Genomic DNA, 26,867 nt, shown 5'->3' on the forward strand with positions numbered 1-26,867 from the left:
AGAAGAACACCATTACAGGGTTTTACCCATTGCAAAAAGAATACAGCTTTTGTCCGCAGTGGGAAACAAAAGGAAGATTCTTAACAATTAAAAGTCCTGAATGAAACTTCTGTTCACACAAAAAAGGGAGATATTTGATGCTTTGTAAAGCACTGATTCACCAGGCAGTAGAGTGATGTCTTCTTTTAAATCACCAGTCAATTTATTGCTCATGTATGCGAAATGTTCATGAGGCTGTACTCTGGATTTTAAAGTAAGAATAACATTTTTTAAGCATAGGGAAAAAAACCTAATAGCAATTAGAAACACCCTAACAGAGAAGTTTTCAGGAAAGGACTGACACATTTCAAGGCAAGTAAATTAGGAGCTGGCTTTGGATAATATTTGATTTCCCAATGTTAACGAAGGATTGTTGCTTCTCGCCATTTAAATTAGACTCTAAGGTGGTGTTAGGGAGAGGAGGTAAGAACATTCTGTATCTCTATTGTCATTTTGTCTCCAGCCCCACCCCTCTGTCACGTATCTCCAGCAGCAGAAGGGACTTCTCATCTTATCTGGTGATGCTTACTAACATCTCTTTATGGTGAAGTCCCAGTTTTAGAACTTCAGGCTTTGCTTCTGATATGGGGATGGAAACTCTGAAATTTATAAATCCCCTTTCTCTCTCAGTGCACTTAACTTTTCAGGGACTATTCTCACTCTAGGGCAGTGGTTCTCAAAGTGTGATATGAAATCCAGCAGCATCAAGGCCACCTGGGAACTCATCAGAAATACAGATCCTTGGGCTCCACTCCAGATCTCCTGAAACAGAAACTCTGGGTGGGTTTCTGTAATAAGGACCAGTAATATGTCCCTTAGCAAGCCCTCCAGGTGATTCGATGCTCACTAAAGTTGGAGAACCACTGCTATAGGGATTCCAGAATATTCTCTCCAAGGCTCAGAGCCCAGCAATGAGTTCTTTGTCCTGGGTGGTACCTGTCCATCCCCTAAGCAAACGAATGCTGTGGATTTCATCGCTGGGGGATCACAGGGCAACACAACTCACTTAAAAAATTGATTTATTTCATATTTCAGAAACATTAAGCCCTTTATACATATCTTGTCCTGAAAGAAAACTTTGTCAAGTCTATTGTCCCCATTTTCAGTAGGATTTCTTATTCTCACAAACCTATGTCTCATTCTCCTTCATTGCTCCCAGAAAACATAAGCATTCCAAAGTCATCTGCAGCTCTAGACCAATTTCACATTACTTGACACAGAGAAATAATATACTGTATAGTACAGTGAATATAAAACTGGCATTCTGATGACAGAAGTCTATACTGGGTCTCACTGAACTCCCTAAAAACATGTTAGTAAATGATCGTGGTGAGGATCTTAAGACTCAGAAGTGTTTCAGAATCATGAAAAATAAAAACACACCAAGCTATGCTGACTCTAGACTTATTGTAATAAGTGTATTCCGTTATCCTCTCCAGATTTAAAAGTTCATCTCCATGGGTGTAGTTCAGTTCGACATAACTGATGTTGTTTCAGTTTACTGGCAACTCTCTGAGTCCACATTTTGACTCCTCCCTTCCCTTTCCAAACCTGAAAACGGGATTTGGGGACTGAGGCCATGAATAACACTGGGAGGAGGGTTCTTGTATCAAAGTGAACAGAGGAAAGACAGCTAAGGTCTGAGTTCCCAGACTGTGCATGGAGCACTACAACACATGTTAAGAGTGATACAGGATATTTTAAATTGGTAAGAGAAACACAGTGATCCTCCATATCTGTTCACACTGTATGGGTTACTAGCTTACAGTAATTCACAGCTTCAACATTAGCTCCAGCTCCCTTTGATGCTACCTCACCTCTGCAGAGCTGGGTTTTCAGAGGCTGCTGTGATAAAAAGCTAGTTCCCTGCAAAAAAATAGATGTGGAACAGGAAATAGGGCTGTCAGTTTCAAGGGTGTCAAATGTCAAGATTTGGGAGGTTGTGCAGTGCCCAACAGACACATCAGTAAGTAACTGATTATATAAGAAACAAATTTTTCAGTCAATGTATGTGTATTTTTTCAAATGGCTACTAAGTCATTAGGACATAAATACACTATACATTTTAAATTGTTTGGACTAGCTACTTAACAAACAAAATCGTTAGGCATTTCTTTTGCCCTAGAGGTACCATGAACCAAAAAAGTTTGTGAATCTCTGGACTAGGGGATTCTTCTTATTTGAAATGATACAAAATAAGACATTCACCACAGAGGTGAAGGCAGAGGTGGTAGGAGCCAAAGGCTGTCCAACAAAAGCTTACAGACAAGGTCAAGAAGTGGGGCAGCAGCTCTCCTGAGTCCTTCCTTGTCCAAAGCTTGTATTTCCAGCATAGCAGCTATCTTTCTCTGTTTTTGCTTTGCACTATCATGAACTTTCACACATCAGTCTCCTCCATTAGAATGTAAATTCCTGAGATCTTTCCTTATTTGTTTCTCTATTTCCTCAGCACAGCACCTAGAATACTTTCTGAGAGACTGTGTTGGAATCAAGCAGCTTTTAGATTCAGGTTGAGGACCTTCTTTCAGCCTCTTCTTTAGCTATTCTTGGATCCCTCAGATTTCAGGTGAACTCAGAATCTTTGATGAGGCCTCATGCTACTTCCATGCACACTGGTGGCTGAGCAGATGCCAAAACTCAAGGTTTCTTTAGGCTTGAGGCCTTGGGACCAATGGCCTGGTTGGCCCCACCTTGCAGAGTCCTGGACCTGTATATACCCAGTGAATAAATGGATGGATGGATGGATGGATGGATGAAATCTTCAAAAGACTGAACTGTGTTTCAACATCACTGCCATTAGTCTTCCAAGTCAAGAAACCAAAGGTAGCAGACAAGGATGACGTACAAACACTGCTTGTCCATACCCCTGGGAAGTTCTCTGAGAATTATGGTCTTTTAAAGGGCTTCTCCAAAGCCATCAGATCAAAGATTTTGCCTATCTTAAGAGTCATTAAGATCTTTTTATCTTTATGGAAGTAAGACTTCCTGATAAATTCATTGAATATGAAAATACTTTTTTAATCCCCCCTATACTTCCACAAGGTTACTAAATTCTGTTTAAGACATGGTCCTCTTTAATTCATCCATACAAATAAATATGGTTGACCCAACTCTGGTATGTCTGATCATATCTGCCCTGACTCTGCTCCAGGAAGACACTGAGTTATCGAGTAGAGGAAGAAGACTAAGTTTATCAAAATGATTCCCTGTAACTAAAGTTTTTTGAGGCATCTGCTGGATTTTTTGGTGATATGTGTTGCAAATAGATTGTATTTCAATGATCCACTTGTAAATCAGTTATTTGGGACATGAAAGTCATTTTTCCATTAAAAATGTAGTTATAAAAGAAGGTTAAGTTTCCAGCCTAGTCCCCAAACTTATTTAGCCTGTAATTTTGCTAGAATAAAGTATATTCACAAACGGGTTTATACTGCCTTGGTATTCATGGTTAAATAAAACAGAAAAATAAAACTGAATAATAAGTTTCTGTTTTTAAATGTGTCGTGAAGCCTCATGTTTTGAAAAAGGCAGTTTTAAACAAAAAGGATGAGGCAGAGGAAGACTTCTGGAAGATTCTGAAACAGATACTGTAAAAAACCTGAACCTGTAGGATCCTATCCCCAACTCAGAGGAGAGAATTAATCCAGCAATAGCAGCAAGGAGAGCCTGGGTGTTCATGGGAATAATTTGCCCCAACCTCATTCTATACTGCATTACCACCTCCTCCACAGGTAACAGGTATATGTGGATCTATCTTGTAGGCTTCCCTTCCCCATTTGTGGGGTGATAGTTTATCACTATTCCTCCAGGGGAAAAAAAAAGTCTTACCCTACTCTCAGTTCATGAAGTTAACTGATTCCATCTCTGAGGTTAAGAAGTGTGCCGGGAATTTAGCTCTGGGTGGGCCAATCAGAGCATTTCGGCCTTCAACCCACTGACTGGTCGAGATGAGCAGTTGCAATCAGAACCAAGGTTCAGTGACTTTTACCAGGACTCTTGGGGAAAAGATCTTCACTCCTCTAGAGTTTCTAAGCTTGTAAATTATAAGCCTGTTGCTACTTATTAAAAACACACACACACACACACACACACACACAACAAAACAACTGTTGAGCCTACTTGGAAATTAAACCAACACAGGAAGGTAGAGCCAAGAATGTAGAAAGATAAATTCCTCACTACAAATTTTAAACATCTGTGCCTCCGATTTTTCCTTTGTATTTCAGCAATTTTTAGTTGGCTTTCTGTCACTTTCAACCAAAAGAGTTGATTTATTTTCCAACAAATGTCAACTTACAGTGTATGTTTTAGACTACTTCTGTGAGAATACCAAGGAAGATCCAAACAACCTGTCTCCAGATTCTGATACCAACTGGGCTAGATTCCAGAGATTTCCGAGGGGATTTGAATTAGAGGTCACTGGCTACTTTGTTCATATTTCTTGATTTGTGTCTGTTCCTACCATTGATCACCCATTCTTGGTGATGTTTTATTCCTTCCTTCTCCACCTCCAAGGAGATTATATAAATGTAACAAAAAGAGAAAGAAGGAATTATAGAAATGTAACAAAGAATTTTCTTTGGTTAGAGAACTGGAGTTCTTCAACTCTCTTTCCACTGTCAATATATGTATTTTAACAAAACCACTTTAATCTCTCCAGGTCTTTGTTCCCCTATTTGTATATGGAGAGACTATGATTCTGAGATTTCTGAAGTAACTGAAGTTGTAAGGAAAAGGAATTGTGGACTAGAGTTAAAACAAAGGCATGGATAATCTCACTCATGGGCATATAGCTGGAAAAGACAAAATCCCTAATTCAAAAACATACATGCACCCCAATATTCACAGCAGCACTATTTACAATAGTCAACACATGGAAGCAACCCAACTGTCCACTAACAGATGATTGGATAAAGAAGGGTGTGTGTGTGTGTGTGTGTGTGTGTGTGTGTGTGTGTGTGTATACCTATATATATGTGTATATATAGGTATACACACAATGGAATATTATTCAGCCATAAAAAAGAATGAAATAATGCCATCTGCAGAAACATGGATGGACTGAGAGATCATCATACTAAGTGAAGTAAGTCAGACAGAAAAAGACAAATATCACTTATATGTGGAATCCAAAAATGATACAAATGAACTTATTTACAAAACAGAAACACACTAACAGATACAGAAAACAAACTTATGGTTACCAAAGAGGACAGGTGGGGTAGGCCAAATTAGGAGTTTGGGATTAACAGATACACACTACCATATGTAAATTAGATAAACATCAAGGACCTACTGTGTAACACAGGGAACTATATTTAATATCTTTTAATAACATATAGGGGAAAAGAATCTGAAAAAAAAAGATATATACATATATAAGTACAACTGAATCACTTTGCTGTACACCTGAAACTAACAGAACATTGTATATCAACTATACTTCAACAAAAAAAGTAAACTATCAACAGGTGTATTTTATGGTATGTGAATTCTATCTCAATAAAACTGTTTAAAAACAAACAAACAAACAAAGGCTTGAGTACCAGTAAGAAAGGGATTTCCTGAGGTGTAATGAATTGAGCTGAGAGCAGTGGAAGATGGGAACCGGGCATACCCTGGACACAATCCCAGTGAAGGGAAAGACAGTGGTTGGGAGGAGACACTGAGTCAAATGATCCCCTGTGGGAGGGAGCCCATGGGACAGACCACCAGCCCCAGGCATAAGGCACTGTAGATTCATAAAGAGTGTCCATTGATTGAAGGCTATAATGTTCATTTTCACAAATGCACCCACGAAGTCTGTGCTTAATATATCTGATCATTTATGTCACTCCTATGGTAAAATCCAGATGAGAGAACACTTAACTTATTATATCAAAGAGGTAGGGAGGGAAGAGGGAGATTTTATGACAGATTTTTTTTTCTCTGAAAATGAATATATCCCTGGTTAAAATGAGCAAGGATTTTTAACTTAATGGAGTAATTAGTTGACATTTGGTTATAAAATAAACCAATTTTACCATGCTTATTTCTGCTTTTTCTCTAGCAATTCAATGTTGGCAGAAAGGCTTTAATTCCAAATGGAATGGGTTGCTAGTAGTATGTTAACAAGCTACTTAAGACGTTTTTTAAAACCATGTAATAAGTGTAAATTTAAACACAGCTGTAAAAGGTCAGCCCTGAATTGTATGTATAATGTATCTGTCAACATTTCCTTTTGGAAGGCTTTGATGCTGACTTTATTGCTAAAGGCTGCTTGACACCTGTTCTAGGGCGTTCTCTTAACTCAGGTGATGAACACATGAAAAGAAAATCTATGTTCACTTTTGTCTAATCAAGAGAAGCCAAGATATACACTGTAGTAAATTAAAAAGCATTAGCTATTAAAATGACAGAGTTTGGGGGACTTCCACATCAGGAAAGATGGAGTAGACAAACGTCTTCCTATTCCTCCTGCTAACTACAACTGGAAGCCCTGTGTATTACATACAAAAGAAACATATGGGGACTTGGACAGGCGGAGAGAAGACAAATGAGCTGGGTCTTGGAACTCAAGAAACAACAAAGTGGCAAGTTCCCTGGATTTGTTTGGTTTGGGTATTTTTGAGTGTGTTTTTTTGTTGTTGTTGTTTTTTGGCTTCATATATTTCAAGCAGAAGAAACCAGCAACCCAAAAGTTCTAAAAAGCACAGAAAAAAAGTCCCAACAAAATTCTGCTCTCTCCAGCCAAAGGCCAGCAAAAGGACAGTCTAACAAGGCAGAAAACTTTAGAAAATAACTGCTCTACTCCAGCCACACATTACAAAAAATATACATATATATAAATATAAATAAAGTGTTATCAGCAAAGGCTGACAGGGGAGCCAAGATGTTGTTCCTGTCAGGCTGAACAAAGCACTCCAAATACTCTGCTGGGGTGGCATCAAAAGGCAGAGAAGATAGCCAAGACTTTCATCATCACTAGGGCAGTAATGAGCCTCCCTCTCACAATCAAAGATTAGCAAGGAGCTAGAACTCCCATTTTGCCCTGTAGTGTTAGGGAAGCCAGCTAAGACAGAAAGCTTAAGTAAGATTCAAAATCTCATAACATAAATTCCAAAATGTCCAGGTTTCAAGCAAAAGTTACACATCAAACTAAGAACCAGGAAGATCTCAAACTGATTTAAAAAACCCCAACAGGTGCCAACACTATGCTAATATAAATGTTGGAATGTAGATCATCATATGACAGAAGTTTAAAGCAGCCACTAGCAAAAAAAAAGCTTCAAAGAGCAAGAAAGAACATACTTGAAACAAATGAAAAAATATAAAGTCCCCAGCAAAGAAATAGAAAGTCTTTCCAAAGAAAGAGAATATACAAAGAAAAGCAAAATAGAAAATTCAAACCTGAAAAAATACAATAACCAAAATTGTGGATGGGCTGAAAACCAGAATGGAGAGGATACATGAAAGATCACTGAATTGGAAGATAAAGCAATATAAATTACTCAGTCTCAAAGGAAGGAAAATAGTTTTAAAAAATAAACAGCCCTAGGAACCTGTGGGCCTACAAAAAAAAGATTGACCATTAAATCATATCATTGGAGTCCCAGAAGGATAGAAGAAAAACAGCAGTATAGAAAAAGTATTTGAGGAAATTATGGCTGAAAACTTCCTAATTTGACAAAATACATAAACCTACAAATTCAAGAACCTGAGCAAATCCCAAAGATGATAATTTTTTTTTAACCCACAGCAAATGTGTTAGTCTGCTGAGGCTACGGTAATAGAATACCACACACTGGGTGGCTTAAACAACAAAAAATAATTTTCTCACAGTTCTGGATGCTAGAAGTCTAAGATCAAAGTGCTGACTGGGTGCTTTTCTAGTGAACCCTTTCTTCTTGGCTTGTAGACAGCTATCTTCTCGCTGCCTCCTCACATGGCCTTACTTTTGCATGCATGGAGAGACAGAGAGTGATCTGGTATCTCTTTCTCTTCTTATAAGGATAACAGTCCTATCAAATTAGGGGCCATCATATAATCTCTTTTAACCTTAATTACCTCCATAAAGGCCCTATCACCAAACGCAGTCATGTTGTGGGTTACTGCTTCAACATATGAATTTGGGGGAGACACTTAAGTCCATAGCACCAAGAAAGATCTCAGTCAAACTTCTGAAAATTAAAGACAAAATATATATATATGGCAACAAGAGAGAAATGACACAGAAAGGAAAAACTATTTGAATGATAATGGAGTTCTCATCAACAACAATGGAAGTCAGAAGGCATTCCCACATCCTTCAAGTGCTTGGGGAAAAAAAAAAAAAAAAAAAAAAAAGCCAAGCCAGAACCTTATTCCAGAGAAAATATCCTTCATAAATAAAGGAGAAATCAAAGCAGTTCTCAAATGGAAGAAAACTAAGAGAATTTGTCTCCAGCAGTCCTACCCTAAAAAAAAATAGCTAAATGAAGTTCTCTAAACAGAAAGGAAATGATAAAAACAAAAAAAGGAGGTGGAAGGATTAAGAGTATCAGAAAGGAAGAAAGAACACAGAAAGCAAAAATATGGATAAATACAGTAGATTTTCCTTCTCTTCAATTTTCTGATTATATTTGATGATTAAAGCAAAAATTATAACACTGATGTGGTTTTAAATGGATGAATAGGAAATATTTAAGATAATTATGTAATACATGAGGAAAGGGACATAAACAAAGGCAAATTTCTTTAGACTTCACTCAAACAGGTAATATGACAACTTCACAGACTGTGATAAGTATTGTCTACGAAGCCATTTTTGTTTTTACAGTAACCACTAAAAAAGCTATATAAAGAGATACACTCAAAAATACAATAGACAAGTCAAAACTGAATTCTAGAAAATCTTTGAATAACCTACAGGAAGGCAGAAAAAAAGAAAACCAAGAAAAACAAAACAAAAATAAAAATCAGAACAGATAGAAAAAAAATAAAACAATAGATTTAGGTCCTAAGCCCTAACATATTAATAATTATATTAAATGTAAATGGCCTAAACACACAAATTAAAGGAAAGAAATTATGAGGTCTACAAGAAACTTACTTTAAATATAACAATAGAGGCACACTGAAAGTAAAAGTATTGAAAAAGATGTATCACGGAAACATTAATCAAAACAAAGATATCCACATGCAAAAAATGGCACTGGACCCTGTAACTCATACCACGTACAAAAAAAAATTACTCAAATGGATCAAGATGTAAATGTATGAGCTAAACTATAAAAGTCTTAGAAGAAACTATAGTTGTAAATCTTCACAACTTTAGATTATGCAGTGGTTTCTTAGATATACCACCTAAAGTAAAAGTATCCAGAGGAAAAAAAAATAGGTAAGTTGGAATTCATCAAAATTAAAAATTGTGCTTCAAAGGACACTATCATGAGAGTGAGAAGACAACCCACAGAATGGAAGAAAATATGTGCAAATCCTATGTCTGATAAGACTGACAAAGAAAAAAGAGAGAAGGTACAAATTACCAATATCAGGAATGAAACAGGGGATATCACTACAGACCCTGCAGACAGCAAAAGCAAAATAAAGGAATGCTATGAACAACTCTACACACATACATTTTACAATTTATATTAAATAGATCAATTCCTCAAAGAAGCACAAGCTACCCCGACTTACCCAAAATCATTTGAATACCCCTATAGCTATTAAGGAAATTGAATTTGTAACTTTTAAACTCCCAAAAAAGAAATATCCAGACCCATATTGTTTCACTGGAGAATTCTAACAAACATTTAAAGAAGCATTCACACTGATTCTATTCAATCTCTTTCAGAAAACAGAAGATGAAGTAACATTTCTCAACTCATTTTATAAAGCTAGTAATTATCCAGACATCAAACTATGATGAGTGAAGAAAGTCAATCCCAAAAGGTTATACGCTGTAGGATTCCATTTATGTAACATTCTGGAAATGACAAAATTACAGATACGGAGAACAATTGGTGTTTGCCAGACATTAAGGAGGGCGTAGGGAAAAGGGTCAGGGGAAAAGGTGGTGTGGTTATAAAAGGGCAACATGAAGAAACTGTGGCTGTGGAAATGTTTTGGTTTTGCTTGTATCAATAAAAGTACCCGGACCGTGATATTACACATGGTTTTGCAACATTTTCCCATTGGGAGAAACTGAGGAAAGGGTATATTACATTTTCTACGACTGCATATGAATGTGCTTTATGGGTTAATCACAATTATCTCAAAATAAAAAGTTGAATTTAAAAAAGACACTGGGATTAGTATGAATGCAGGCATCTGCTAACAATTACAGGAGTGTCTACAAAATGTATGCTGAGCTCTAGTTAAAAATTAAGTATAGGACAATGTGAATCAAAAATACACACATCTGTCTACAAATTAAATCCTGACAGTCTGAGTATATTCTCAGCTGCTTCCAGCACAGATTTGAAATAGGTGGATTCATAAATTGTCAGTCCAAGATATACTTAAAATGGTTTAATTAAGCCTTAGACCACCTCTCTCTTGTTTTGTTAAATTATTAGAAACAAAGCCTACTTTCTAAATGACCTGCCATAAAAATACATGTGTAAGATATATTATCTGGTTTCCCTATAATTAGAACAACTGTGACAAACCTATACCTTTGACACAAACCTCAAAATAACACATAAAGGTAATAAGTCAAGTGGATTGATGGATGAGACCCTGCAAGGCAGAACCCCTGAGGAATAACAGACAGCAGTTTTCTCAAATAATTCCTCTGCCTGATTCCTGGAAGCAGCCACAAGGAGAACTCAGAATAGGGGAGAAGCCACGTTTCTCTTCATGTCACACTGTTTTAATTGTGTCTCCCTTTAACCACCATCAAGCCCCCTTCTGACACTGAAACTCTGGCAGCAGTATACTAGCTAATGTCTTCCAAGCACTTACTATGTGCTGAACACTGAGCTAGGCGTATATTTAATGGTTATAGTAACCACATGTGCCTGGTGTTATTATTATCGCCAATTTACAAATAAAAAAGGAAGGAGGGAAAGGGGAAGGGAGGAATGTGAAGGGAAGAGAAGGGAAGAAATAACATCCAAGGTCAGAGAGGCCAAATAACTAGACCAAAGTCATACAGTCTAGCGGTAGAGCTAGAATTTGAACTAAGATCTGTCTGAATTTAAAGCTCAAACCTTTAACCATTACTCCAGTGGTTCTCAGACTTTGCTGTACATTAGAGTTGATGGTGAATTTTTAAAAATCTTTATCCCAGGTAACACTTCACACAATGAAATTAGAATGCTTGGAGTAGGAGCCAGCTTCAGGAAGTTTTGAAAGATCAAATGTGCACTCCAGTGTGTAGCCTTTGCCCACAAAGTTCTGCCTATTCTGCCTCCAAGTTTCTAAGTACACTTGGCTCAGCTGAATCTCCTCATCCTGAATCTGGCCCCTGAGAAACTGGTTAGAATTTCTGGATTACCTAGGAGACTCACCTACACTAGGGTTTGGGCTAACCCTAGTAAGTAAAGGCTCAACACCTTTCCTCTCAGATGTAATGATTCAGACTGCAGCTTCGGATGCTTCAGACCCAGAGCAACATGGGAATATAGACATTTGGGGGCCCTGAACCTTTATGGATGGAAGCCAACTTCACACCAGACTTACAACAACACATCTGAAGAGATGTGAGGCCCATTTGTGAGAAAGGAATATAACAAATTAGGACATGTGAACAGGTCGCCACCACACGAACCATTGACTTTCATAAACAAAAACTTCAGCAATGACTTGCAGAGACTCTCAGTGTGAAATGAGTATCAGTTAAGCTCTTCACGGTGGACAAGAGACTGCAGGAAGGGAAATGAGGTGCTGAAAGTAGGAAAAACAAAGGTACGCAGCTAGTAGGGAGTGACGCTGAGATTACATTCTCCTGAAGGATGGAGCTATTGTAAGGACGGATGAGCTAATGCCTGGTACTATCTGTACAGTACCTGCTCTCTGCATATTTACCATGGACAGTCAACAAATGTCTCTTGGGCCATTAGTTTCTTTTTCCTTGTTCAACATGTTCACAGACATTGCAAAATTGGGTGGGGGGGGGCATACAGGTAACATGTGCACGGAAGTTGGTAGACAGAAGAAAAATAGAAAGAGCTATTAAATTCCACAAACCTAAAAGCAAACAATCAAAGTAAATGTGTGTGGCCCAAAATAAACTTCATATTTGGAAGAAATGGAATTTAGCTACCACTCCGTCTGAATCCAAATTTGAGACCAAAGTCAACTGGGAGCCATACAGAACACAGATGCATTCTGACTGCTCACGCATGGATCTCATTAGTTTGTTAACAGTGGCTTGGAAAAAACTGAGATCTTGAAATTTTTCAGAATCATGTTGGCAACTGTCCTCTCACAAATGATCCGAGAAGCCATTTCTTGTCTGGGTTTATACTCCAGTTTTCTTTGTCCCAGTTAGTGACCACATGTCCCTTCTAAAATTTGTCAGGATAACACTTCTGACACTTTTTCTCTTGCATTTAAACAATGATTAAGTCCTGAAAAGATGTCTGCAGCTTGAGAACTGGATTTGCTTGGGTTGGTGATGAGAGAAGAAAATCGTTTCCTTCATGCAGCTGGTATGTGGATGGTGTGGAGGGTGATCACAGATGGTAGGAGGGTCAGGACTCACTGCCAAACAACCTGGGGTGATGCTCCTTTGAGGCCATGGCTGGGAAATTCTGCATCTGAAGCAGGTCTCAGGCATACATCTGCTCTTCTCAAGCAAACATCAGGCCCACCAAGTGACAAAGAGACAAAGCTGAGGGACAATACTCTTTAGGTAGAGAGGAACTCTTTGCAAGGCACTATCCAGTGTACTTAATGAAGGAAGCATTAACTGCACATCAGTCCCTTTAGCTGTCCCTACATAATGTAGTTACTACTTGCTCCAAATATGGCCAGTTTCTATACAGCAGAAGGAAGACATGTTAATAATAAATGTAACATAAGGCACATTGCTCTCCAGTCTCAATATCACTTTATACAGTTAGTAAATGTAACCAAATAGTTCAGCCAATAAATCCACTTGTTCTGAAACAAGTAGGCATTTCAGTAGGAAGTGTACTCATGCATTCTGAAAAGTGAAACTAACACCTAAGATTTATTTACTGCTGCAAAACAAATTATCTCAAAACACAGTAAAGTAACAAGTGTTTATTATCCCATAGTTTCTGAAGGTCGTGAATCTGGGCACAGGTCAGGAGGGTGCCTCTGCCTCAGGGTCTGTCACCAGGTTGCAATCAAGGTAGCAGCTATATCTACAGTCCTCTCACACCTTAACTGGGTAAGGGTCTGAAACCAAATTCACTCACACTGTTGGCAGGCCTCAGGACTTTGGTGTCTGTTGGCTGGACACAACAGTTCCTTGCCACAGGAGCCCCTCCGTGGGGCTACTCACAATGCAGCTGCTTGTTTCCCCCAGGGCAAGGGCTGCAAGAAGGAGCCAAAGAGGGAATAGCAATATGGAAGTCACAGTGTTTTATAATCTAATCTGAGGTGACAGCCCATCATGTTTTTTCCTCGTCTATTCATAGAAGCCAGTAAGACCAGCCCAGACTCAAAGGGAGAGGATGACATAGGGTATGAACACTCACAGGCAGGGATCACTGGGGCCATTTTAGAGGCTGCCTATCACACAGCACAATTCCTTCTTCCCATATTAAACAAGACTGAGATGGGCACACTTTCCCTGCGTTAAACAATACCTAGAACAAATAGTACTTAGAGGCTTGCTCCAGGAAACACCCGCTTCTGGAAGATAAGAGTGTAAACTAAGATAGCTTACTTAGCATGACTAACATCAAATTTTGTTCGTCAAAGTTTCTTCAAGACCCTCCCCTCACTGTGCCCACGACTCTAAAGCTATTATGTCAAAGACTGCCCAATCACAAACAGTGTACTACCTGGCAAGATTGACCTTAAAATCACCCAGCCCATACCCTAAAATGTTGTAAATGTCCTCCCCTCATTTCCCATTTTCAGACGGCACTAAGTCTTTACAAAGGTGGTCATCTCTCTGACTTCAGCAGGTTTAATAATAGCTTTGCATGACCAACAGATTTTTCTGTGGGTCTGCTGAGATGTCAAGAGTTGACAATTTCAAGTATAAGAATAATTATTTGAGTATTCCATTACCAATGAAATGTTGACCCACTGTCACCATAGAATGACAAATAATTTTAGTCAAACTCATTCTGAAATAAAAAAGGAGTAAGATTATAATTAACCTCTTTAAGAAAAGCTACTGTGACATAGTAAACAATCTTATGTTTACTGAGGGGAATGGGGGTAGGAAGGGATAAAATGGGAGTTTGAGATTTGCAGATATTAACTACTATATATAAAAATAGATAAAAAAACAAATGTCTTCTGTGTAGCACAGGGAACTATATTCAATATCTTACAGTAAACTATAATGAAAAAGAATATGAAAATGAATATATGTATGACTGAAACACTATGCTGTACACCAGAAATACACACATTGTAACTGACTGTACTTCAATTTAAAAAAAAAGAAAAAAAGAAAAGCTACTGTGGCTTGCTATACATTCAATTGTTAACGCTAAATCATGTTACGTAAAAGTGCACATTGAATTAGATTTATGGGTAGCAAAAGATCCAAATTAATGTCCATATTTTCTTCACATCATTCTGTATTTTTTAATTCTTTATTGGTTTTGGGGCTTTTGCTGCCCTTCCTTGCCAACCCATGAACAGGGAGATTATAGAATTGTTACACTCCCTTTTTTTCTACACAGGCAAAAATTTCACTAGATCCATCACTCACAAGACAAAATTCTCTCACATCTCAAAATGTTAATTTGCTGTTTCAATGTTTTTAAGCTATTTATAATATTAATATATTTATAATCCATCCTGACTTTTTTTAAAATGAAAATTAAAGTGTCAAGCTCTCTTTTCTTCATACAGTGTCAAAAGCAAACACCCCTGTGATTCATAGCACTTATCTCTAAGGCACTTAATTAAAATGAAAGTGTCTTGTGGGGTGGGATGTTTTGTTGTTGCTGTTAGCTCATGAAAATTAATGGTGTTACTCATGTGAAAATTATAGTCAATACCTAGAATTCTAACATGATTGTGGAATCCAAAACATTAAATAGTCAGATGTCCTTCAGATTGCATCTTATATTTAGATTTGTTTCAGAATATTTGTCTTTACTTAACAGCAGGTTTTCCTCTACCTAGTACCTATCCTAACTTTGAGCTAGAGTGTTCAGTTATAATGATGGAGAAAGTGTTTTTAATATGTAAGAAAGTCATCCTTACATGCACTATTTGTCTTCTAAAGATGATTAATACTGCTAATCTAATGCCCAATTGAATTTATGAATTTTAAAGTTTGGTTTTATTGTTTAAACAGCCACATAGGCCAGCACTGTAAAATAGCACCCATACAATTAGCCACGGGGAATGGAGGGATGTTTACCTTATCTGTAGAAGATTAAGCATTCAACAGGCTGAAAAAATTCTACATTCCAAATTTTTAACTTTTAAAATATACGTAGACATATGGAAACCTGTCTTTATCTCAAAGTGGTGACTTTTGATTAAATAAGCATATACAAAAGAAAGTTTCATCACATTAGAGTAACTTCAGACCTTCCTAAGATAATTTCTCTTTCATTTTAGATCAAAGCCATGCCCTTAAAGCTCAGAACACAAACCCATTGAGACTCTGGGACCTAGCCAACACTTTTAATGAAAAATCACTATATTTTTTCAAGTCCTAGGGTCTTTTAGTCCTTGCATTCTAATGAGTAATTAGTACCACTACCAACCCATTAATCACACATATGGCTGCTTTAATAAGTAATCTTTCCATGAATATAGCTTAAAGATTATGACTGAAATGAAAATGCCCCTGCTTTATCAGCTTATTGATATTCTTGATGAATTAATTCAAGCCCTGTGTTTTCATGTATTTGGAATTGGTTTCACAAAATAAATTATGTCATTTTTCATAAATGTTCATACTCTTTCTCATATTTAATATTCAATCTGATCAAGCATTACAATGTGAAATATTAAGAACCAGTGAAAAGTCTGGATGTCAACATGTAACAGGATAAATCATTTTAAAAGCACAAATCTTTATTTCCATGTGAATCACTTGTTGGTTTACAAATATGCCTCTAAGAAGTGTGTTACATTGATATTTAATGTCCACATGTGTATAATCCCTTCAGCTATAGAAATCCTGGCCCATCCGCCGTCAGTCATTCTGGCTTCCAACTGAGGAATTTGATAGCCAAAAGAACAAAATCAAATTATGAGCCTTTTTTTCCCCCCTGGAAGTGATGTTCTAAGGGATTAAAAAAAAAAAAAAAAAAACTCTTCTGTGTTTTTCCTCTGTGAGTTATAATTTATCTGCCTGACCACTACCACCAGGAGGAGAAGGAACTGGTTTAGACATGAGCAACTTTCCAATACAATTTCTTTCCAGTGCCAACTCCCCAAATGTATTTATCTATCCAAACCATAATTATGAATCTAAACCACTACTTCTAATCTAATGATTTTAAAATTCAAAGTAATAAAACATTGAGAAAAACAATTTGGACAATCAAAAAAGTGCATGAAATAAGTAGTAAAATCCTCCCTAGCACGCTCTTTTCCCCTTTCCTGCTCCAGGGTGGTAGTCATCCTTATTTGTTTTTAAAGCTCTCTCTCTCTACACACACATACACACACACACACACACACACACACACGCAGCATTTTAGGACTAGTGAAAGACTGGGGAAAATCTTAATAGCCATTACTAAGAGACTAATAAATGATTCATCCATATAATAAAATTCTCTGAGGCCATAAGAGACAAGTCAGGAAATCTCTATGTATAAATATAGCAAGGTCTCAAATATACTGTCTAATGAAAAAAGCAAGGTGCAGAACACTGTGTAAACTATGCAACCATTTTTAATTTTTAAAATGCATGAAAATATCTCCAAAAGTATTTTAAAAATAAAACAAATTTGATAACCTTCAGGGAAAGGTATCAAGCGGCTGGGGCAAATGTGGGAAAGAGTTTCAGAACAGATCATCTTTTGTACATTTTTAAATTAAATAAGTAAATAAAATTTATACTAAAATTAAATTTTTAGCCCACAAACAATAAATGCTGGAGAGGGTGTGGAGAAAAGGGAACCCTCCTACACTGTTGGTGGGAATGTAGTTTTTGTGCAGTCATTATAGAAAACAGTATGCAGATTCCTTAAAAAACTGACAATACACTTACCCTATGATCCAGAAATCCCACTCCTGGGCATATACCTGGATGAAACTCTAATTCAAAAAGATACATGCACCCCAATGTTCATAGCAATACAATTCAAAATAGGCAAGATATGGAAGGAACCTAAATGCCCATTGACAGATGACTGAATAAAGAAATTGTGATATATAATGGAATACTACTCAGCCATAAAAAGTAATGATATAATGTCATTGGCAGCAACATAGATGGACCTAGAGATTATCATACTCAGTGAAGTAAGTCAGTCAGAGAAAGACAAACATATGATATCACTTATATGCGGAATCTAAAAAAATGACACAAATTCATTTACAAAACAGAAACTGACTCACAGACATAGAAAACAAACTTATGGTTACCAGGGGAGGAAGAGGGAAGGGAGGGATAAACTGGGAGTTTGGGATTGGCAGATACAAACTACTATGTACAGAATAGATAAACAAGGTCCTACTATATAGCACAGGGAACCATATTCAGTGGCTTTTACTAAGCTGTAATGAAAAAGAAAATGAAAAGGAGTATGTGTACATGTATATTTGTGTATATGTATAACTGAATCACTATGCTGTACACCATAAACTAATACAACATTGTAAATCAACTATGCTTCCATAAAAAGTGGGAAAAATTTTTTTTCTAATATAGCCACTAAAAGGTACAAACTTTCAGTTACAAGACTAATAAGCTCTAGGAATCTAATGTACAGCACAGTGATCATAGTTAATAATAATGTATCATACACTTAAGGTTGCTAAGAGAGTAGATCTTAAATATTCACACTACAAAAAGAAAATGTTAATTATATGACATGATGGAGGAATTAGTTATGGTGGTAATCATTCTGCAATATATAAATGCATCAAATTTAAAACATTGTTCACCTTAAATGTATACAGTGTTATATGTCAATTATATCTCAATAAAGCTGGAAAAATAAAGTAAAATAAAGCTGTAGTTGTGGACTAGACAATGAATCCAACTCTAATTCAAGAGTAGGCTCAGCAGTCATTACTATTCTCCTTGATGTAGATAAATGACATGACCTATTTTCTTGAAAGATCTTGAAAGAAAGATAGATCTGATCTTGCAAAAGTAGAAAGCAACTCTTAGAACTTCAGAATATCAAATATGCACAGCTAGTACCATGTGAAAAAATGAATGAGTGAGAAGAGTATGGGCGACACTAAAAGAAGAACTCTATGTGTGAGGCTCACCCTAGGAAACCGATACGACATTTTTCTTTGTAAATATTTTTTGATGCTCTGTGAAGTCTTTAGAGGATCCCCTTGCACCCTGACCTCACCCCAATAGTGCTTGGAACAGAGCATTTATTACACCACATTTATTACTTGTGTAAACACATTTCTCCCCATGGACTGCATGTGGGGCTTGTGAAGAGACCCTGTGATATTGTTCTGTGCTAAATATTCTCTAAAGGCTTTGTTTTTGCTGTCTATTTATTCTGTTTTTATTTGGGGCCTTAGAGAGACTGACAAATCATGTTCCCCAGCTGGAATTTTCCCTTCACAATACATTTTTCAGGGAAAAAAAAATAACTTACATACATATAGTATAGATCATAGGTTCAGTAGGATACCAATTTCTTTAAAGAGTAAACATAACCTATATATACAAGGACACCTTGCTATCCAAATCTGATCTCTGTGAGGGGGAGTTTACACAGCCATTTCTGATAACAAGGCACTCTAAGTTATCCAAAATCTATTTGGTAGCAGCAGTTTAAATAGTGAAGGAACTATCAGGAAATGTATCCAAATCCATTGGTCTCCTAAGTTCAAATAGGAAACGTACAAAATTTAATTAAACATTGGATGTTTTATCTTAATCATAAACAGCCAAGATGAGATTTCAGAAAATGAGGTGATTTGTACTTTCTTCTCTATTCTCTCTGTATTCTAGAAATTTTCTAAATCAAACTTGAGTGTTTCATTGTGTTTTAAGAAAAGATTTTGAGTAGTGATTTACATTTCAATATTTCTTTAAGAAAAGATCTAAGTCAGTTTGATTTGAATTGTCCGATTGACCATAGGATTGTTGCTCATTCAACATAAAAAGCATCACACAGTGAGAGGAATCTTGATCAAAATAAGCTTTGCAATCATCTGAATATGAAAGATACAGTCTAAGAAATGTATTTTCTAACTGCCCCCAAATCATACTGTACAACTCTAAATAAAATTCATCGTCTTCTTTACTTACTGTATTAAGACAATAAATTTTTGAAGGAAAAAAAGAATCTGTAATGAAAAAGGAAGGAAAATTATTTTTCTCATAATGACTACGTTTTTTAATCAGGTCACTGTGAATTCAATAAAACCAATCTATTTTTGCTCCATCTGCCTTGTTGAGATCAATTCTTCAATTGCAAAAGCAATAAAAAAAAAAACCTTAAATGTCTGAATTAAAATCAATATAATTTATTCCAGAATCCACTCCCATTTTCTTGAAATGAGGCACCTAAGGTCTTTGGAGAATCCCTGCATGTCCACTGATGTGAATGTAAAAATACAGCTAATTCTAAATACAGCAATGTAAATATAACAGTGGCAGAAAAACAGTGAGACATTTATTTGTCTATGGCATGTGGGATATTATGAGAGGCAACAGAAATGCAAATGTCTGAAATATGAATGTATAAGACATGAAACATGCCCAAAAACTTACACTCACGTACAGCTCAGATGGAGCATTTGCACAAAAATACACCACTTGGGGCTTGGGGCAGATCATTCTAACAATACCCCATGATGAGTCACATTCCCTAGACCCATGCTCCACTGGCACTTCTTCTATTAAGAGGCCAAAAGTCAGTTGAATTTTGGCAAGTCTTGTCACTTTCTTTAACCAATAGAATCTGGCAAACGTCACTTCATGCGTGTCCCAAAGCCTGTGTTTAAAAGGCCTTGCAGCTTCTGCTCTCAACCTTTTAAACCCAGAGACCAACATGCCTGAATAAATGAAAAAATATGAGATGAAAGGATATGTAGCAAAGAGACTCAGGTACCTTAATTGCCCCAATGGAGCTGCCCAGACCACTCAAAGAAAGCAGAACTGCCTGACCATTCACCAATTCAGACAGGGAATACACAGAGTTTGGTTTCAGCTGCTTCGTTTTGGAGTACTTTGCTAGGCAGCAACAAGTAAAGCTTCATCTATTTATTCAGCCAACAAATATATATGGAGTGCAAACTATATGCCAACCACCAGCACTGGGAAAACAGGTGAACGTCAAAAATGGTCCCTTTTTCCAGGGAATTTATGTTCTAGTGTTTGAGGGTAGGGAAGAGAAAGACCAATGATTAGAAAACAGTGAAATAAATAATAATCTCACATATAAAGAGGTGATTGCTGTAAGAAAAAGAAAGCAGGAGAAAGAGATGGAGAGTGACCTAAGGTGGGCAGGAGGACAAAGAAGACGGTCAGAGAAGGCTTCTCTGGTTTGATATTTAATCAGAAATCTGAATCCTAAGGAGAAACATACCAGGCAAAAAAATGTGATGGAACAACATTCTATCAATAAGTGTAATCTATCAATAAATGTGGGATCTGGCTTCCAGGCCTGGGGGACAGCAAAATCAGGAGCAGGAGGACAAGGTCTACAGATGATGGGTGGCCAAAGCTGAGTTCCAAGACACAGGTACTGAAAACATCTTGTAGGATATCGTGCACCCCAGTAAGAAGGTCTGCTACATTTCAAGTAGCTAGGATTTTCTTCACTTTTAACATATATTTATCCAGAGACACAAGAATACATTGTTGTAAATGATTCAGTGATAAATTCTCTTCTCTCCCCCCAATAAGGCCAGCCTGCTGTAATGGCTATTTTGTCCCACGATTTAAAAGTAAAGTCTGGATCATTATGAGCTTTGAAAGCTGTCTGTTGCATGGATCCATATTTGATGAGCAAAAAATCACTGCTGGGAGTCATGTCTTCAAAGTAGCTTTGTTTTCACCCCAGGAATCCCTGACACTGGAAGGAAATGAAATTCAAATTTGGGTCTAACGATTAGGAGTTTGGAAAGCAGGTACTGTGAGGACAGCTCTGCAACTGAAGAAGCTGTCACTTGGTCAGAAACTCAGAGGGAAAACTTAGCCAAGCAACAAAAGCCTTTTCAGGGCCCTTCACACCATGCAGTTGAAACAGTAGTTGATTTTACAGCTAATAAGGCGTTAAACCGAATCTCTTAAGCTTTTCATATTGAAAGTAATTGTAAATTGAATTTGCTAAAACAATAACTTAAAGAGGCAAGACTTGAATGTTGTAGGAGCAAATCAAATGATGATGCGGAATTTAAAGACCCACCGAAACAAGTGTCTTCGAGTACTTTATCGATCAGCCAGAAGCAGACCTCGAGTTCTGCTTGGCGAGTGGAATTACTGTGCATTGATTATTCATCATGGGAGTCAGGCTTTAAGGCACTGGCTCCAGGTGGGCTGGTCATTTGCATTTCAACACTTCGACTCTTACTAGAAATAATGCACCTTGAAAAGAGCAGAGAAACAGTACTTCACCTGGGTCCGGGGACTGTGTCCCATGGCTTATAAAAGCATCACTCCAATCTCTGCCTTCTTCCTCACATGGTGTTCCCATTTGTGCATATCTGTCTCCAAATATCCCCTTTGTATAAGGACAGCAATCATACTGAATTAGAGCACACCCTACTGATCTCATTTTAAATCGATTACCTTCGTAAGGACCCTACTTCCAAATAAGGTCACATTCTGAGGTACTAGGGGTTAGGACTCCAACATATGAATTTTAGGGAAGGAGGGACACAGTGATAGTCCAAAAGGGTAGGATATGGCTTAGTATTCTCAATCTTGGCTGTACCTCATCATCTCCCAGGAAGCTTTGAAAAATAGCTATGCCTGGTTTCCACACTCATTGGTTTTTATTTAATTGGTCTTGGTTAGGGAACCAGGCATAAGTAGAGGACAGAAGCATCTTAGGTGGTTCTAAAGTGTAGCCAGGATTGAAAACTAGTCATTAAATGTCTCATTTAGTAGAATATTTAAGAATAGGGTCATTCAGAGGGGGAACTGTAAAACAGATCAACTATTCAAAGCACCATGAGAGTAGAGACTATCTGCACTGATCACCAAAACATCCCTAGGACTTCACAGCATCTGGCCTGTGGTGGCTTTCCCACAAACATTAACGCAAGAATGCATACATGAATACATTCAAGTTATATTCACTAAGCATCCACATGTTAAGCATTACATTGAGCACTGAATAAAGGTAAACATTTTTGGGGTAAGTCAGTGAGTGAATGAAGGAATGAGATTATCTCCAACATTCTCTTTCAGTCTACTTTGAACATGAAATGGGGTGTTATAGTATAGGAATTAGTGTTTTTAGTATGCTGGAAAAATCCACTCTAACAAAAATATTTATTTTAAATCACCTAAATAGCCTGCCTTTTGCCTAGTAAATTCTGTGTTTTTTTCCTTTCTTTTTGTAATGGCTCTTACATAACTAGACCTTAGGGCCACTCTCCTATGGATGCTTACATAGTAGCCAGTGGACTCTCTATTAATACATTTCAAAATCTCTTCATAATGTTCAAAGAGTTGCCACTATGGCAGAGAGAAAGACAAATAGTATGCACATACAAAATTATGATAAATAATGCTTGCATTCAAAGTAATCCCATTCAGATGTCATTACCAATGGAGTAATACAACTTAAGACACAGATATCAGGGTTTATCCTTCACAGTGTTAGTCAGGGATCGACTAGAATATAGAGATGAGCTGTTACCTGTTGAATCTGATCAGTTTTGATAATTAAACTAGATAGTGGTTTTAGCCCAGTGAAAAAGCTTCTGTGGCTTCTTTTGCTGTTGTTTTTTAATAGCTCTAGGGATTACAGGAAACTTCATTCACTTATGTCTATTCACCCATACAAACAAGCCTGCTATTAGCACATACTATATCCTTTATGAAAGTTGCAAAAAGGGATCCAGCTTGGTAAGTAAGTTACAAAATAGATGCCCCTCTTTAGGGCTGCTACAGACGTCTATCAGGGTATACACCACGGTAAGCTGGATTTTAGTGCCTCTTAGCTAGACTTCTTTGTGCAAGATGATAATCATCATATAAAGAAGCCCTGCATCCAACAAGCATCTGTGGGGGGCCTACCATATGCCAGGACCGTGCTGGGCTCTGGAGATACAAAAATGAATGAGATATGGTCCTGTCTCTCTGGAAGTCCACAGTCTACTCAGGCAGACCCAAAGCAAATGAATAACTGTAGGATGATGTAAACAGTGAGGGCAAGAGTCACCAGAGGAAAACAGCAAAGACTCATGGAGGAGGGGATATTGGAAATGGGTCTTTGAAGATGAGCAGGAATTTATCACATAGGAAAAACAAACAAACAAAACAGAGAGTGAACAATAAATGCCAATGTGTGATCACAGTAGGACAATCGGGGGAAACCAAACAGTCCTAGAGAGCCAGAAAAAAGATTGAGTGCAATGGAGATAGCTAGAAAATTAGTCGGGAAATGTACACTGGCAATAGATGACTCAAATTAGCTGGATAATAGATAAAGGTGGGTCTGTTCACTTAAGACAAGGGACAAGATTTGGGTAACCAGGGTAAAGTTAGAAAGCAAGGTGGCTTAAGCAAATCAGCACTGGGAAAATATGCACCAGTTTTTCTCTGAAAACAGGAAATTTCCAGTATCATATGACTTCTGTTATTTAAGCCACATCTTTTAATTACTCGGTTTATCAGATGAAAGGATTTTCAAACGTTTCATGTTGTATTTCATTTAAACTATGTTTTCACTAAAAAAGAGACTGAGGCATCAACCCAGACTGGTCAAGCCATTTTGGTTTTGATTTTTAAATTCAAGGTACAGGATGATTTTCCAACATTTCTTTCTTTTGCATATAAAGAAACTAACGTGGTGGCTGCTTCTGTCAGCACTGCTGATGGGGTGAAGACGCTGTTAATCCTGGGGTATGCACTGCTTTGCCCTGAAGACAGCAAATATTTTTCAGTTAAGCTGGCATACACCCCTCTGAGTCTTTGGCTTATAAGCATGTTTTGTTTTCTTCCCTGTTTGACCTCTGCACAGCAGTAAGAGGTTGTAATAATTAACAAACCCAGTTTATGGTTAGTATTGATTTGACATAACATAATATAACAATTTGTGACTGCCCAGTTTCTATGAAATTTCAAATTTGATTGCTTTTCAGTAAGGCTGTCTGCATTCTTTTTTTCTTTTTTCAGTTGCTTATATTTGCCTAGTGCCTTGAGGCTCTGTAAGTTCCTACTCAGCTAAAATAACATGGAATCTAATTTGACAAATCCAGTGCAGTTTAACTATAAATTATTCTGTGTTATATTCAAAGGCTAGAGGTTTAGAAATTGATCACATCAGCAACGTTTGGCTCTAATTGTGTTAGGTTATTTACTTGATAATGTTCTAACATAACAATTTTCAAAGAGTGTTGCTTGAAAGATAACTTTCTGAAATGAATGGAAGCATCAGACACTGACTGCAAAAGGGAACTGTCAGATTTAAAATCAGTTACAGTCATATATAGGGCCACATTAATTGTGTTGTCAGACTATACAATTGACATAGATCACTGCAATTCTGTGGATTGGGGGCATTAATCATTTTTTACCATAATTCTGCTTTGCTATATGAAAATATCTGTACAAAATTTTGTGAACTCCTTAAGGGTAAATTAAACAGGGCTCACCTTTGCATCTCCAGCATGTGATCTATGTCCACCACACACTAGGTATTCGAAAAACATTTAACAAGCAAATGAACAATAGTGATAACCTCTTTCTATAAACCAAACTCTATGTAGAATGTTTTATGTGAATTCGCTTATCAATTCTTCACACCACCACCATGAAGTAGTTACCATTGTTAATTTTACATATGATAAACAGAGGCTTAGAAAGGTCACACAGCTAGTAAAGGATAAAGAATCGGTTTTGGTAGCTCTAAACTCTGCATTCTTAACTGCTGTGTTATACTAGAGAAGTACATAGAAAATTTCAGCAAATTGTGACTGGTGTGTGTGAATCTTCACTTGTATAGTACAACCACAGCGACAACATGGCCATGGGAATCTGTCTAGGAAATATGCTTCTCTTCTATCACACTCACAACACCTGACACTGAATGGGGAGGGGGGTGTCCCCACACAAAGCAATTCTCTGCAACATTAGCTGGATGTCCTACAATTCAATTCAATTCAAACACTAACCAGAATTAATGCAGATCCCACAGGTTAAGGACTCAGTTCCACAAGTCTGCTCCGCCCCCCACCACCTCAGATGCCAGTCACAAGTCCCAGGTTGTCACCTGTACTTCTGACCGACTAACTGTAAGTCAGAGGTTCCCATGATCCCCTTCTTGGGCTCAGTCATTTGCTAGAGCAACTCACAGAACTCAGGAAAATACTTACATTTATTGGTTTATCATATAATAAAGAATATAATAAAGGACACAGATGAACAGACAGATGAAGAGATACACAGAGTGAAGTCCAAGCACAGGAGTTTCTGAGCCTGTGGAGTTGGGGGGTGTCACCCTCCTGGAGTGTGGATGTGTCCATCAACCTGGGAGCTTTTCAAACCCTATACTATTGGGATTTGTATGGAGGCTTCATCACATAGGTATGATCAATTGTTAACTCAACCTCTGGCCCTTCTTCCCTTCCCAGAGGACGGCTCCAAGCTTCTCATCGTGGTTGATCCTTCTGGTGACCAGTTCGCATTCTGAAGTTATCGAGGCACCACCCACAGCCACCTCATTAGAACAAAACACACTCCTATCACCCAGGAAAATCCAAGGATTTTAAGAGCTCTGTGCCAGGAATCCAGGGCAGGGGGTTTTAAAATTTCACATTATTTCACAGAACTATCCCACAATCCATAGGTGATGATGAGATGCTGCAGGTGGAAGTAATGCTATTGAACAAAAAAGAAGTTGGAGCCTGAATCATGCTAAATGTTTGATATTATCCATGAAATCACTACAACTCTTAATTGTTTCATTCACCTTTCCTGTTGAAGACACAAGGAATTCACTTATCCACACAGGCAAGTAGCAATCACATGAAATTACTGATTTTTTCCCCAAATATTTTTTTATTAATAAATCAGGTTCTTGGGGGAAAAAACATTATTTTGAGTCAATTTTCCAGAAATAGGCAGGTAGCTAAGACATGTGTTAAATTATATTCAATTATAAAAATATGTCTAACTCAGTTACTCTTTCTTAGGGATCAAACTCCTTGAAGGCAAGAACATGACGTAGGGGTTTCTTTTTAGACGTACAGAGACAGAGATAACAGTAACAGTAACATCTAATTACCAGGAATTCTGAGACTCCTTCCTAAAAACCAGAACAGCCCTGATTAATTGATAATTTGGCCTAAAACATTAAGAAAAGTAGTGAAGTAGGCTCTTACCTTGAAAACAATCAGGTCTGAATTCAATCCTG

At 37.4% G+C, this 26,867-nt stretch overlaps 1 protein-coding gene across 7 annotated transcripts in view; it reads right to left on the bottom strand.

The window, feature by feature from the left end:
- TAFA1 (TAFA chemokine like family member 1) overlaps positions 1-26,867 on the bottom strand; it is a 684,082-nt gene that overhangs the window by 612,794 nt on the left and 44,421 nt on the right. The window lies entirely within an intron of this gene.

This window comes from Camelus ferus, chromosome 17 (genome assembly GCF_009834535.1).
Source record: "Camelus ferus isolate YT-003-E chromosome 17, BCGSAC_Cfer_1.0, whole genome shotgun sequence".
Classification (NCBI taxonomy): Eukaryota; Metazoa; Chordata; class Mammalia; order Artiodactyla; family Camelidae; genus Camelus; species Camelus ferus.